The sequence below is a fragment of the Cydia strobilella genome, chromosome 6 (assembly GCF_947568885.1).
Source record: "Cydia strobilella chromosome 6, ilCydStro3.1, whole genome shotgun sequence".
Lineage (NCBI taxonomy): Eukaryota > Metazoa > Arthropoda > Insecta > Lepidoptera > Tortricidae > Cydia > Cydia strobilella.
This window is the reverse complement of record NC_086046.1, coordinates 8,883,597-8,898,592: the sequence shown is the minus strand read 5'-3', so window position 1 is coordinate 8,898,592 and position 14,996 is coordinate 8,883,597.

Here is a 14,996-nt window from a genome sequence, read left to right as displayed (position 1 = left end):
ACTTTTGCGACAACTAGTTTTGAAAAGTCCGAGTTACAACTAGTGAAAATGCGGTTTGGAAAAGTAGTTTTACTCGTGAAAATGGGTTTTCACTGGGGTGTTACATAAAAGTCGTTTTAACTAGGTAAACCGCCTTTTATACATTATTGCCATGAAACTGTGTTGTACCATTTTGTACCTATAAATGACCATTCATTTATAATATGTATAAGGTTCCTATCTGTCCATCACATAACCCTTATCCAAGTTTACTTGTCAGTAATTTGACTAATTGACTAACTGTCATCGTACTTAACGCAAAGGGATATTGTGTATATTGTTTCAACGAATTAGATACTCTAATAAATATTAAATTACTTTGTTATCTCTATACGTCTTACTAACTCTATGTGCTTTATTGTGTAAAAAAACAAAACGACAGTGAAGAACGAAATTCTTAATTTAAAAATTTAAAGTTTACTCCAACAATAAATATAATTCTTACTGGGCACATCGTCGCTATAATTACTCAACCTCATATCTGCAACAATCATTTGATGGAAATGTCGCTTTTCTTTCATTCGAAATACGGGTGTTTTTGTCATCAAATGAGTGTTGCAGATACGAGGTTGAGTAAGTATAGCGGCGACATTGATAGTCCATTGGTTGCAAAGCCCGTTCGAAATTTAAGCTTATTTGCAACAAGGTTAACAACATGGAGACTATACCATCCATAGTTAACAAGGTTGTATTTTGTAGATCTTTTTTTCTCTCATGTGTTTGGTAGACTATTACAAAAAAATGAAATAACTCACAAAAATAAGCATTTTCCATACAAAAAAAAAATGTTTTACCACTCCTCCAAAGGTTAGGTTAACTCATTTTAGGTTCTACCCGCGACTTCATCTGCGACTGTTAAAAAATTATCCCATGTGCTTTCTCGGGCCTCTAACTATCTCCATACCGAATTTCATCTAAATCGGTTCAGCATTTAATCGTGAAAAGGTAACAGACAGACAAACAGAGTTACTTTCGCATTTATAATATTAGTAGGGATGACCAAATGTATGTCTTGGATAAGTTACGACCCAGACAAGAAATTTTACAAGACTTGTGACAATTTTTAGGTTAGGACGCTAAATGAAGGTTTAAAACTTTATTATCTTTCATTCCGAGGTTGACCCCTTTTTTGGTTAGTAACAAATGAAGTAAAACATTGAATATAACCGACGCTAATTCATTTATCTAACCCATATATGCCCATAACTAGTCTTCGGTCTAGACTCCTTGAGGTTCTAGGCTAACCCCCCTACTACTTAATATAATTTTAATGCGTATATAGGAGCGAGTTTTATTCAGCGGGTCGAAAAATACCCAATGTGCATATATGGGCTAATCAGCGGTGTCAGCATGGTTGCAGTTTTATCACCTGTCACTATGCCTGTCACTTTCGCACTTACATACTTGTTAGAACGTGACAAGCATGGTGACAGGTGATAAAAATGCTACCGTGCTAAGCCCACAGGGTAAGACCCTGTGATAAATGAAATGACAATAATCTCATCTATCATAAAATAATTTTGCGAATGACTTTTATTAGAGCCTGTTTGATTATATAATCTTCATCTTCTCAAATGACTTTTTCGTCTAAGACGGTAATCTGTTAAACAAAAGCCATCGTCTCTTTTATGCTAGCGGTCGGCCATTGTGTGCCATTGTGTGTGAGCGCCGCACGCGCCGTGGCACGCGCCAACACACAATGGCACACAAAGGCCAACAGCTCGCACAAAAGAGACAAAGACGAAAAACTCATTTGAGATGATGCAGACTATACGGGATTTTGAGCAAAAGAAAACCAGTTAGGTAATGTTTATTTTTAGTCCTTTACAACTGTTACAAGTACCTTATCTTTGTATATTTCATGCTTTAGTTAGGAAATGTCTTTGATCTATGTGGTTACCTTGTTACTTGCATAATTACATGTGGAATGTGTATTCTGTAGATAATATATATATATATACATACTCATGTTCCATTATAATTAGAGATGGGCCGAATATTCGGCAATTATTCGGTATTCGGCATATTCGGTAAGTTATTAGTTAGTTTCGGCCGAATTATTCGGTTAAAAGTGTCAAATATTCGGCAAATATTTTTTATTCTGTTTGTCTTGTTGTAACACTACAAAATCTTAGCTTCTCCACAAAACTTTTAAAGTACCTACCCTCTTCCCGTTGTCATTAAAACACATGATTAGACATGTCGAATCCATAGGATGTTTTGACCATATGGAAATTTGTTTAAGTGTCCCTTGGGGAATGCCAATGAAGCGGTTTATCTTCAGTTGCTAATGCAATTAAATCGTTTTTAAAGGTTTATTAGAATTATACAGATGAACAGATTAATTCGGCCGAATATTCAGTACGGTAGGGTCTGAACCGAACATTCGGCCCAATACTCGTATTCGGCAAAGTCCATATTTGGCCCATCTCTAATTATAATTAATAGCGTTCCAATCCCATACCCGTTTCAAAAGCAACTAATCTAGGCTAGAAGCCATCCAAGGACAAATAGACTGTAAATTCCGATATTTGCAAAGTAATGCTTAACCAGCGTAGTCATTTGAAGCTTACATTAATATATATTTGTGACTGGAACAAATTAAATAAAAATATAGTAACAAAACTTATAAACTAAACGTAACTAAAATATACTACCTATCCTAAACCTTTACTAAAAAAGAATTCACCCCTCGGCAAGGTGTCACATCTACCGGCCTCTTTGATAAGGCTCCGAAAAATTTCAGGGCACCGGGACCCCACGGGCCGAGTGTTTCCACACCAAAAGGGGTAAAAGTATATTCCTGACCGACACAGCTGTACTTGGCGCTTTTTCTCCGCCCAGCCGCATCCGCAGCCGCACCCGGTGAGACGGAAGTGCCATAAAGATGGGACGGGGCTAGTGTATCCACGCATCAATGACATTCCGTCCGGCCTCTTACCATCGTCCCTGAGGACGCCGGAAGGCTCCAGCAAAGCCGTCACGTTAGCGCTGGCGAGCGCGCGTCGCAAGATGTCGTTGAGAGACGAGTGCCTGGAGAAACGTCCCGCATTCTTCTGGTGGCACGAAAGCCCGTGGTGGCCTTGCTTTCGCTTCGCTCGTGAGTCAATTATAGAATCTTTCGCTTTCTCGTGACTCAAAATAAACACTCGCAAGAAAAACCAACTTTCCTCTCTTGTTGCACAAATAACTATTACGTATGTTTTGGACTCCTAAAACTGGATATTTCTATTCTGGCTTTTAACTTAATAAGGGTATGACGGTATGAGGTATAGAGCAAAACAAATAAAATGCAAAAGATGACTAAAAATTCGGACAGGATCCTTATCATACACCGACGAGAAGTTAAAAGCCTTAAAGGAGAACATTCGGACATATGAAAGCATTTTTGTCCAAGCTGAAACGGAGAACTTTGCTAACGCTCGGCCAACTAGCCAACGTTCCCAACAAAACATTATTTGAGCAAATTGAATGTAGTTGTAGGTATTAAACATGCAAAATGTAATACCGACAATGGGTACCTAATTCATACTAATTACCATTTTAAACACTATTTAAGACCAATATTACTTAAGAATAAATACCTAATATTTAAGTATAGATGTATAAATGACTTAAGTAGGCACGTTATTCGTAATCAGTAATAATGTGGACACAAGCAACTAAAATAATCTTAATAAATTAGTAACCTAGCCAAGCCAAGCCAAGCCAAGTAGATTAGCTGAATGTCAATAGTTAGGTAAGTGCTAAGTTTTTGGCAGCAAAGTTAAACTGAGAGATATAGTGGACCTATACTTTCACTCCCAGTTACCACAAAGACAAAGAATAAAATAAACTTTCGTGATAACGAACTATTCTCATTATCTAGTTCTATTTATACGCTTTTGCCCAAGGTGCTAAAATTATTTGTAAATGTTTTATTCTACATCAATGATATTATAACTCCAGATAGGTTTTATTCTATTACATATTTTAACTCCAAGCTTTAACTGGGGACGTGCTAACGAGCTCCCGCACACCGAAAGAGAAAGACATTTAACTTCGAGTGTAAGAAAGATGAATTATATAGGTACGAAAATTAATCAACAAAAACAGATTCATTCGTAGGTAATGAAATAAAATATATGCAAGGATTTTTGTGCTCCGTGTGTAGCGTAACCTATCTACCTAAGTATAGTTTTATAATATCTAGAGACTAAGAGACTGATGACCCCACAGTCAAACTCTTTATTGACTTTCTCGGGGCTATGACTATATTAAGAATACTCTGTATTTTATTAAATAAATAAATTATTATTATTATGTGTATGGCTGGGTGTATGTATGGCTTCGTTACATGTCACTGCATACAAAAATTTAGAGAATAGGTACTTATATTATACTAACAAAATATTGTCTTCGGTTACCGCGATAGTTACTCATGAAATAAGACTATGAAAACGGATTATATCGCGTATATTGAATTTATAATACATCCCGACGCTCTCCAACCCCATTTGTGCCAGTGGTGTGCACAGTTACCAATTCCGGTTCTAAAGCGGTTAAGGGCGGACCATACGCGGCGGGGCTCTTTGAAGCCGGTAGGAGGTGTTCGAGGTGTGAGATGGATGAGAGGGTTTATTTAGTCCACATGGTGCTCCCATTCTGCTTGCCACGCCTCCACCGAACTCCAAGTGGTTTGTTGATTGGGCATCTGTAGAGCAGGAGGGTTTCTGGACTTTAACCTTTTATTGCTTATCTCGTTGAGGTCTCGGTGGATGGAAAGGTTAGAGCAACTGTACATTTTGATGGCTTCTCGTTGAAGGCTTTTGTTTCTACGGGGGTGTGCAGGAGCTATGTTGCCCAGAATAGGGAGCCAGTGGGCTGGCGTAGGCTTAAGCATCCGGTAATTAGTCGGAGTGTCTGCTTTAGTTGCGTGTCGACAGCTGAAGTATGTGCACTATTCATCCAGACTGGGGCGCAGTACTCAACCGTTGAGTAAACCAGAGCCAGAGCCGTAGTTCGAAGGCAGAATGCAGTGGCTCCCCAAGTGGTTCCCGTGAGTTTTTGGATTATGTTATTCCTGGTCTCGAGTTTGCTTGCAGCTTTCTGTCTATAGATGAACTTTGTGTTATAAAAAAAAATATTGTTCTACATCTACAACTGCCATTAAAATCTTTACAGATAGACACTTACGTGCATAGGCAGGTATAGGTTTTAGTAATCTGAACAGGTTAGTAGGTACTCGTCTTTCCTGTTTTTTGACCTTTGTCCTCGAATAAAGAGCAGACGATATGCCTGAACATAAAAGCTTTTCCTCGTCAGAGCCATTGGACTTACTGAAAATCATAAATTTGTAAGCAGGTATAAGTACTTTATACATTATAAATTTATAAAAGGGATTTTAAGTATTTCGGATAAGATAACTTTTGTTGTCTAAACTTTATAGAAAATTACAAAATATGCAATCAAATACATTTAATGGTTTTTACTTCGCAACTTTGTTCATCAAAGCCGTGATAAACTAGAACTTAACTTACTTAAGCCTCAGATTAACGGTGATTTAGCTGTAGTCTTTAATTAGACATGATGATAAATCTTACGTAAACAAGGACTTTAGATGCATCCACACCACAGTTAATTTTTGTGGAGCAACCACTGTGCTAAGTACTTAACTAGGTCAGTTACCTAATATTACTTACCATGTTGCACAGTGTTGTTCCACTGCGGTGTGGATGCAATTTTGAAATGTAGCAATAGGTGTCTTAGCCAATCTAGTACCTACATATTACTAGAGTATGTACGTAATAGATAAATAACCGCTGAAGATTGTAATCACTTGAAAAACATATATACGCAGTATATACGACAGTAACCAAGGGTTACCCGTGAAAAGGACTAACGTACTTCACAATCTCAAGTAAGTATGTGGGGTTGTTTCTAATCCTAACAAGGCGAAGTACTAGCTAAGGTAAAAGAATCATGTGACTCTCTTTGACAAAATTAGAATAGAAAGTAAAAAATCTCTTAGATAAAATGTGCGACCCTATTATCCATATCGTTGGGACACAAAATTCCTTCCAAATATTTTATACTAAAGCATTTTTTCTCGCGGCCCTCCACGTCAGGGACAGCGGTCGCATTGAAATTGGGCGCGCCGAACTTTTACAAATACTTTTGGGGTTCCTTAAATCGTGAAATTCGGTTACCTACATTTTAAAAGTAAAAACAGGGCCTTAAATATTTACCCCTTATCAATTTATAAAACTGGATCAGGCAGCGGTATCATGGTCGCATTTTTATCACCTGTCACGTCATGCGTCACTTTCGCACTTACCCGCTTGTTAGAACGTGACAGGTATGGTGACAAATGATAAAGAGCCGGCCATCTTAGCCATTCGACTCAATATGCGTGGATAGTAGTTATAACCAAAATCATCTTTTGAGGGTGTGAAAAGTTGGGTGGAAGTTTGTATGGGGAACCAATAACCGCTGAAACGATTGATGTTTGATTTGGTTGAAATTTGGTATAGAGATAATTTTGAGTCCCGATACAGGACATAAGATAGTTTTTATCTCAAAAATTATATATTATTAAAGGTGTGAAATGGGGTGCAGGGGGAATTCAGCTTCTGCGCCGAAGCTAAATTCCTGAGGTTAATACTGTTTAAGTTTAGGTTTGAAGTCATGTTTGGTATCATTTTCTTTTCAACTACTTAAATCAAACATCGATCGATTCAGCGGTTTTTGATTCCCCATACAAACTTCCACCCATCTTTTCACACCCTCATAAGTTGATTTTGGTTGTAACTACTATATATTCTAAAATATTGTGTCCTATACTGTCCCGGGACTCAAACTTTCTATATACAAAATTTTTACGAAATCGGTTCAGCGGTTTATTTATTTATTATTAAATTGTGTTTTTACTTTAGAATGGTGTCAATGTTGATACCATAAATTAATTCAGCGCCCATGACTTATAAACACGGCCTAGCGCCTTTACTGATGTAGATAATCAAGATAAAATTGAGTCCTAAATAAACCTTCAAGAGCGGATATCTCGAAAACTATACAAGATATCGAAAAACCTGACTAAATAAAACTTGTAACAAATTAAATCACCTTTCATTTTATATGTGGCCATGTCGCTAAGACGCAAAGTTTCCGAGATGTAATCGAAAAACCGAAAAATGATAGTACCTTCTAACCCCCCCCTCTCCGGCTCAAGGGCTACGGCCGGGGATTTTTGATGTGTTCACCTCCAAACCAGACCAAAGGCAACCAAATCAAAGGTAAAAAAAATTGTGCTCCAAAATTTAAGCATTTCCCTCAACAGCTTTTTTGAGCATTCATTGCCTGACCTATGTATATATATCGGTTTTTCGTTAAAAGTTTTGTACAGTCGGCGGCGGAAGTGCATGGTCAATTCCATTCCTAATGTGTCTATGCAGTTTTGCAGCTGTCAGTACACATTAACCTTGGCTTGTGCTGTAGGTATAGTTGGTCAAGCAAATCTTGTCAGTAGAAACGCGCTGTGTTCTAATTTTCTATGGGACGATAAAAAAAGGCGCGAAGAGCGCCTACTTTTTTTTTAATTTGCCGCCTAAGATTTGCTTGACCAACTATATATATGTGATCTTTGTATATTTAATTTTCATAAGTGAGAATCTGTAATTCTATTGTAGCTCATAGAAATGTTTATAGCCGTTGGTTACATGGAATGTAAGTATGTAATACAGACATAGATATACCATCCTATTGTAAGTACAAAGTTTTCAGTGTAATCTAGATAAGTAGTCGTTTTAAAATGAGAGCGGAACTATACGTTGGTATGGAGAACCGAGCTTTCCGGAGACCCTTAAGTATGACCTACATACCTATTCACCCCTCAGAGTTTGGTCAGAGATAACAATTTCACCCTGTATACTCGTAGGTACGCACTATATTTCGAATTAATTTAAAACAACTCGAGAGAAGCTGGCTCACCGCAAATAATCACGCACCCTCTGAAGTCAACAAAATTAAACTTAGAAGTTAGATAACTGAATCAGCGGTTGTTCGACAGTGAATCCCTACAATTTCGAATTTATGAAGGAATTTTGCGAATCATCAGTTTTATGATCTATTTGTAGTATTCATGGTCGATTCGCTCGAAAATTGTCGTGAATCCGTATTCGCAGTAAAGTTCCCTCGTTTGTAATGATGTTATCTAGCTTTTGGTCATAAAGTAGGGAGAAGTAGCACTAAAGTACCTAAGTAAGTGTAAGTTCATACTGATGTGTTTTGCTACGTAACTTAGATGTAAATAGTTGTAAATATAAAATACTGTATTTGACATGTAAAACTATGTTTTATAAAGGAATAAATGAATAAAAGTCCAGCGGGCGAAGCACGGTTTCATTTTTATCGCCTATCACTATGCCCGTCACTTTCGCACTTACTTATACTTGTTGGAACGTGACAGGCATGGTGACAAGCGATAAAAATGCGACCGTGCTACCGCCGAGGTTTGCATGCAGAGCAGAGATATTACTTTCCTTCTTTATTAGGTAATTCATTTATGTAGAATCGAGAGACTACGGTATGGTACTCAGAATAATAACTTTTAGTCCTTCTTCCTTGGTATGGTATCCCTGCTTACTTGTACCTACATTATGAAGGTTTATAGTAGCCTTTCTACCGGTAATGCATTTTTTCCCGAGGGACTGGATCTAATAAGTCATTCAGTTATCAAAAGAGCTATATGAACGACGTATATCGATAACATAGGTATTTTTTTTTCATTTCTCATGCTCTGAAAGAGTCATTATTGTTCTAAAAAGTGTGCAGAAAGTGATACGTTTCTGCTTTCTGCACTAGAGCATTTCACTTTCCAACGCTTTTTAGGGTTCCGTAGATATCCAAAGGGTAAAAACGGGACCCTATTACTAAGACTCCACTGCCCCTCTGTCTGTCACCAGGCTGTATCTCATGAACCGTGATAGCTAGACAGTTGAAGTATTTCTGTTGCCGCTATAACAACAAATACTAAAAAGTACGGAACCCTCGGTGTCCAGGTGGACAATAAGAAACCCAGCAATACTTTACAAAATTTATTACTAGGTTCACAGTTTGAATTAAAGTTAAGAAAATACAGAAATTGGCTCTGAGCGGCGTGCGCGTACGTCAGAGTGGACTCGTCGACTGGCCCAGGCCCACACAGATTAATTCAATTCAATTCAATCTTTATTTGCAACCAAGTAGATACATAACTACTAGGACCCGACCCGGTAAGGGCTTAGCAAAGTAGGGTTTTAAAATATTCCTTATCTAGATGTCTTTGGCTTTCATTCATTCTTTCTTCCAATTGGTACATAATTCATTAGTATTTTAGGTACTTATAATAAAATATCCAAAAAACAAAATAACAATAAAAAAATTAAAAATTGAAAGCTATGTCACAAATTTAACTACTATAATAATAATGGTAAAAGATTGTCAAGATAAGTTATTAAAGCATTTGTAAAATTGTCAAAGTAATATACGCTCTTAATAAGAACAGTAAGTAGATACTTGACTGGCCGCCTGGCCGATCGCCGATTGCCCGCGCTCTTCTCTCCTCGCGTGCTGCGTCCCGCTCTCGCATCCACTCGCGGCCGGCGGGCGCTCGACAACTCGGTAGGCGAGTCCGACTCGCACTTGTCCGGTTTTTTTACTTTTTTTACGATAAGCAATTGAAATTTGGTTTTAAATGGATTTGTTATACAATTTCCATTCTGATATTTAACTCCTTGATACTTTTACCTAGATGGTTAATTGAAAGTACCCTCAAGAAATGCTATAAAAATATATGCTGTCATCAAAAAACACGTATTTTACTTTCCTCGTATTCGAAATAAAAAGTAGTGTTTAACATTTCAGTCTCGGACTATGTGCATGCTTTCTAAAAGATTTTTTGTTAAAATAATTTGTCACGATAAGAATTTTTTTATATAGTAAAATTCAACAACAGACGTTTAAAATCTAGTAGACCTAAAAACCGAAAATATTTGTCAGTTGCCCATTTATAAAATGTGTATATATATTAGAAATATCTAGTAGCGAATGTGTAAATTAATATGAATTGATGAGAAAACCGGAAACTGTCAAATATTAAACACTAAATAATAAAACTGTATTTTATTTATATTGTTAACAAACAAGTTCTTACTTATTGCCATAAAAAACGAGATTGCCGTGCAAAAAAATACCCACCCAGAGCGTCACTCGGGATGTACCGCATGTACCTAAGAATCGGAACGATAGGTGGGAACATTTAGAAGTTATGGCGGATCCACGGATTTAATATATACGCTAGATGACGCAAATATCACGATTGGCATTGAAACCAAGCGTGCCGACTTTTTCATTCAAAATTTACGCATAATATTATTTTAAAACTAGCAAAAAGCAGAACTTTGTAAGGGCTCGCGGAGTTTTTCTACCTCATCATCATATATTTATATAAGAGTTCTCGGTGAAGCGATTTCCATGCATGGATGCGAGTCGAAGGCGTATTTCACCCGATCTGGAGTGAGCCAAGGAAGCACCCTAGGTCCGATGCAATTCATAATCATGATAACTTGCCGGAAGTTGTAACCACTGCCAAGTGTTTATTGTTTGCAGACGACCTCAAACTCTTCCTGGGTGTCGGCGAAATAAGCGACTGTGAGGCGCTGCAGCGGGATATAGATGCGGTGGCTAAATGGAGTGAAGTTAATAAATTACATTTTAATGTCTCCAAATGTAAAACTATCACCTTTAACCGAATCCGCAAGCCGATAAATGCACCGTACACTCTGCATGGTATCCCGTTGGAGCGCGTCACAGAAATTCGTGACCTTGGACTAACGCTTGATAGGGAACTTAACTTCCGGCAACATATCACTATCACATGTTTGAAGTCGAGCAAAACACTCGGATTTATCATGAGGATGGCATACCAGTTTCCTAATCCGAATGTTGCCATAAGGCTTTACAATGCATACGTTCGCAGCAGACTGGAATTTGGCGCTATAGTTTGGGATCCCCACGAAGCAAAATATATCCTAAGTATAGAGAAAATACAGCGCAAATTTGCTAGGTTTATATACAGGCGTAAATATGGGTACTACCCCTATATGTATCCGTCACTATTTGTTACGGCTATGGTCGGATTGGACACTCTGGAATTGAGAAGGAAGTTGTTGCTCATAGTGCACTACTATCAGCTTCTAAATAATAGAGTTGACAATCCGAGTGTGCTAGGGCAGATAGGATTGCACGTCCCCGTTCTGAGGCGCGGAGGTGGCGCAGCAGTGGAACCGCGGCGACGCCCGCACCCGTTTGCGAGGAGCGTTGCGCGCACTCGACGGGGTGGTAATGCTCCCACGCGGAGAGCACTTTTGCTGCTGAACAAATTGTACGCGCAGGTTGCTGATACAGATATATTCCACGATAGTATAGGTGTTTTCGTGAGACGTGTTGGGCTGTGTCTTGGCAATTGTAACGCAATATAGGTGGGCAATTAATTTTAATTTGATTTGATTTATACATGTGTAATTTTAATATGATTGATTTATAAGATGAGTGATTTATATATACTTGATAATTTTAGGAATAAGGTTTAATGTGCAATTTGAATTATTTATAATGTAATTTAATCATATGACTGAGTACAATTGGTAGTTTAAGAAATGATTTAAATTATAGCTTGACATGTAAATTAATATAATGTAATATAATGTAATTTAATAATATGATTTATTGTAGTATGTAAGTGCTTTGGTTTAGAACTGTAAACTTGCATATTTGGAAATAAAATAATAATAAAATAATGTCGGTTCTCTGCCTTCACCTTGTCAGCCTGATACGACGACGCGACGACGACGTTGAGTTTTTCCTTTTTAAAGTTCCGTACCCAAAGGGTAAAAACGGGACTGTTATTCGGGACTTCGCTGTCCGTCCGTGTGTCTGTCTGTCTGTCTGTCCGTCTGTATCTCATGAGATATCGTCATGAACCGTGATAGCTAAACAGCTATGCCGCTATAAAAACAAATACTAAAAACAGAATAAAATAAATATTTGTGGCGTTCTCAATCAAAAGGTACCGCTTTGCCAGCAACCGCTCGGTGTAAGTGTCAAAAGGGACTCTACGTGTTGACTTCGGCTCCACGCAAGCCTCCTAAGTGTCCAGAACCATTGTTCCGCGATGGGTGAATCATGTTCTCACCAAGTTATGCTGTAAGTATAATTCGCGTTTAGACAGCAGTTTTCTATGCTTCTGTCAATTATAGATAGGTACCTCATGATGACTGACGCTCCAATAGAATAGTTTTTCTATTTCATGCCAAAAAATTATAACGCCTTTAACTTCACATTTAAATATTCAACGATTTTGTTTATTATTGTAACCAGGTTGCGTAGCCCGCATGCCTATCGTTTCCGATCCGTAGCGAAGGAAACGCAGCTGTCACTGTCGCACTAATATGGAAGAGTGATAGAGAGACAGCAAGTTCGGCCGAATTCCACCTTCCCAAACGGAGTTTCGTTCTCATTTTAAAACTACGTGTTCTACTGTAATGAAACTTGGCACATACAATGACATAAGGTAATGCGTGTAATTATAGTTGGTCAAACCAAATTGTCAGTAAGTAAGAACAGAAAAAACTATATCTACCTACTATACTCATCCTTTTCTTTTGGTTGCTAGTACTAGAGTAAGACAAAGATAGTATGATTATCTCTGTCTATGTTTGAAATGAGACAGTCCTTTGACCAACTATAGTTAATATAGCTCCAGCTTATAAAACAAACGAAATAGAGCAAAAACAAGTTTTGTAAAAAAAAAAACAAATTCGCTGTATTTTTTTAACTATGGTATCCGAAGCTATAAGTTTGTCAAGGGACTGTCTCATTTCAAACATAGACAGAGAAAATCATACTATCTTTGTCTTACACTAGTACTAGCACCCAAAAGAAAAGGATGGGTATAGTTTTTTTTGTTCCTATTTACTGACAAGATTTGCTTGACCAGCTGCTATACATAAACTAATTACAGACATAAGTGTAAGTACAAAGTTTCAGAGCAATCTTTCTACTCGTTTTAAAATGAGAGCGTAACTACGTTTGTATTTGGTTTGTATGGAGAACCGAGCTTGCTGCGGACTCTTAAGAACGCAGCTGAGAGCTAGAAAGAAATATACTCAACGGGCCACGGTCGCTGTCCGATATGCCTGTTATGCTGGCACAACAGTTCGCCTTATTTGGCAAATATTCGTGCCCAAAGGGTAAATACGGGACCCTAATTACTAAGACTCCTTTGTCCGTCCGTTTGTCTGTCTGTCACCAGGCTGACATTTTCACATGTATTTCTGTTGCCGCTATAACAAATACTAAAAAGTACGGAACCCTCGGTGGGCGAGTTCAACTCGCACTTATCCGCCTTGTCCGGTTTTTTACTACTAACGCCATCTGTTAGAAAAATAAAGAAACATTAGCACGAATGAAATAAAACTATGAAAACGGATTATATCGCGTATATTTAATTTATAATACATCCCGACGTTTCGAACTCTTTACAGCGTTCGTGGTCAACGGGTGATTCAATATACGCGATATAATCCGTTTTCATAGTTTTATTTCATGAGTAACTATCGCGGTAACCGAAGACAATATTATTAGCACGAATGTTAATTCATTATTTTTCTAACAGATGGCGTTAGTAGTAATACAAAGTATTATTCCTTTATTATATTTTTTTATGTTTATAAAATGATATTTTTATGTTTGATAACACATCTAGACATGAATTTAAATTACTATGTTAAATCTCAAAGCTAACAGGTGGAAAGTTTTTCCGTAAAGAGTACCACAAGAATGCATAGATTGTCGAATCTCTCGCTTCGCTCGCCCTATTTACTTATCTGTGATAGGATATATGTTCTTGCCTTTGGGTGCTCGCAATTTTTGAGCTGTTGCAGTTAATAATAATGCAACGAAGCATTTTAAGTTTTCACGGACGTCCGGCTGCAACAACTGACGCGCGTGGACTGTACAGAGCGACGGTCAACCTTGACGCTTGGCCGAGGTTCGGACACGCGAAGTAGATGCATTTGCGTCTTCTATATATTTACTTCTGTGGACGGAAAACCCCTCCGGCCGCGATGGTATGGAAGGTAGAGGTAGGAATAGCTGCCTATTAGCTGCCGAAACGCCTGTCAAAGAAGAGGCGTTTTTTCTTACTGCAAACTAAGTTTCCAAAGGCAACATTCGATATTGTTTTTATTCCTCACTTTTGTTTTTCTTAATTTTCGCAACTGTATTAAATAACGTCGTTCGATACCACGAATTAATAAACTAGTGGATGTGAAATGACTCCACTTCGATACACGTGCGGAAATGTCATTCTTCACTCGTCCCGAGTCTTGCCACTCGCCTACGGCTAGCGGCAAGATATCTCGGTACTCGTGAAGTAATGACATACTTTCCGCAGTAGCATCGAAATGTACTATAGTTGGCAACTATAGATGTGTAACAAGAATAATCATTCGTCTTTGGCAACTGGTTGTGTAACAGGATTATTCATTACTTTCCAGCAACTGGTTACCAAACTCAGTTGCCATTCCGGCCGGAGGGAAAAAAACGCACATACATACATAAATACATACATAAACATATGAAACCTAGACATTACCCTCCTTTTTGGGCAGTTGTGTAAAAGTCTGTGACAATAAGCCTACTGTGTTCTTGTGCGATGTCGGCATTTACGCAAACATCAAAGGCGTCGGTCCACGTGTTAGTTTTTACACTGTAAGTACTACCTTGTATTGTAACCCACCCTATAACCTATAACCATATTAAATATATTAATAACGGGTCACTCACGTACTTTAAGTCGAAAAACGCTCGACAACAAAACAAACATGTCCCGTGTCCCGAAATACGTGAGTGACCCGTTATCAATATGTTTAATATGT